This window comes from Drosophila willistoni (assembly GCF_018902025.1).
Source record: "Drosophila willistoni isolate 14030-0811.24 chromosome 2L unlocalized genomic scaffold, UCI_dwil_1.1 Seg168, whole genome shotgun sequence".
Lineage (NCBI taxonomy): Eukaryota > Metazoa > Arthropoda > Insecta > Diptera > Drosophilidae > Drosophila > Drosophila willistoni.
In genome coordinates, this window is record NW_025814047.1 from 10,514,792 (window position 1) to 10,516,335 (window position 1,544).

General features: G+C 34.8%; 1 long non-coding RNA gene across 1 annotated transcript; it reads left to right on the forward strand.

Annotated features, from left to right (window-relative positions):
* Positions 1-593: 593 nt before the first annotated feature.
* On the forward strand, positions 594-1,285 carry LOC124459876. The gene is made up of 3 exons (XR_006953860.1): positions 594-868; positions 929-1,113; positions 1,218-1,285. It is a non-coding gene; the product is annotated as an uncharacterized LOC124459876 (long non-coding RNA).
* The last annotated feature ends 259 nt before the right edge of the window (positions 1,286-1,544 follow it).

A 1,544-nucleotide genomic window follows, 5' to 3' on the forward strand; every position in this document is an offset into this window, starting at 1 on the left:
GTACGCGAAGTGCCCCAATGAAACCTTGTAGGTTTTTAATGTCACCATCGAAGAATGGTAGCAGCCTTGTGGCTGTGTTTATGAATTCTACCACTGTTTGAGTCATTTTGTTGCTTCCTTTTGGAATTGCTGGTTTATTATGACTTATAATTGACTGATCAGAGCTCACTGGTGGTTTTTCTTGACCTCTTTCATCATCGGCCATTAGTTGCGTTTCTTCTTCCAGCACTATTGAAGTTTCCAAATCAGTTGTTTGTTTAAATTCAATATTGTGTCTGTTTAGCACAGCTATTGCTTTTTGTTTGCAATCACTGTAGAACGCATTTGCGGCTGTTTTTTTGCCCTTCCTTTAGTTTGCTATAGTGCTCAGTTAATACTGCCCTAATAGCTTGGAGCTTCTCGGTTATTATTTTCGTGTGTTTGGTTACTGTGTCTTGGGATGTTTCTCTGTTTTGCGAGAGGCACTTACAAGATTTAGTTAATTCTTGTGCGTGTATTCTAGCTTTTCCAATTATATCATCCCAAGTAACCATAGTTTGTTAAAAATAACAAAATTTTCGAAAATGTTTATGTTTATTTATTTTTTTTTTTTTTATTATTCTGTATCTATTATTTCTACATCTGAGTCTGTACTCGATTCTGATATGTCTATCAGCGCGATCGAGTCCTTAAAAAGTTCGTGGACCCATCCGGGCACGTCTTTATGTAAAGGAGTCTTAGCTAACAATCTACTATAAGCTACTTTTATGGATTTTTCCATAAGATCTACAATTTTTTTTTGTAAATTTGTAGTTGTGGGCTATCCAATACCTTATTTCCTTGTATTTGTGATTTGTTTCGCCTGATTGTATCAGGAAATCGAGGAAAGGTAAGTATTTTTGTAGCCTTTTTGTTTCTATCTTATCCATATTCTACACTAACTTGTTAGGCCTATTAATATGGATGTACGTATATAAAAATCATGGAGGCTTACTGCCTCGGTTCCTCCATTCGGTAGAAACGATATGTGCCTGCTGCGTTGGAAAAGCAACATACATATGGTACTGTGAGGATGAAACTCATCTGTACCCTAGTGCTTCCTTGAACTGGGAATTCTTCTCCCGTTATATTTAGGTAAGCTGACTTAATTTGTACCAAGTTTATTGAGTTCTGTGGTGAATTGATATGCTCATTTCTAAAAACCTCAATTAAATCTTGGACAATACTGGGATGCCTAGCGTTTATTTTTCCAAAATAATTATCAAGAGTGGCCATTGTTTTCCAGAATTATTATTATTTTTTTTTTTATTGTTATTCGCGTGTGTGCATATGTATTCTTAGACCTTATCTAGGTCATTAGCTTGGCTTATGGCTCTTTTGGTTACACATTTATTGTGTAATAGATAAGCTTTATATAAAATATATGCGCACATTATTACGACGATTATTAATAACAATATGTTCGTTAATCTCAAGTCAGTATTTGATGATTCGATTTTATTTATTACATTAGCAGTGGAGTCCACTGATTTTGTTTCTATTAACCCCATTGTGGGTATAAGAGA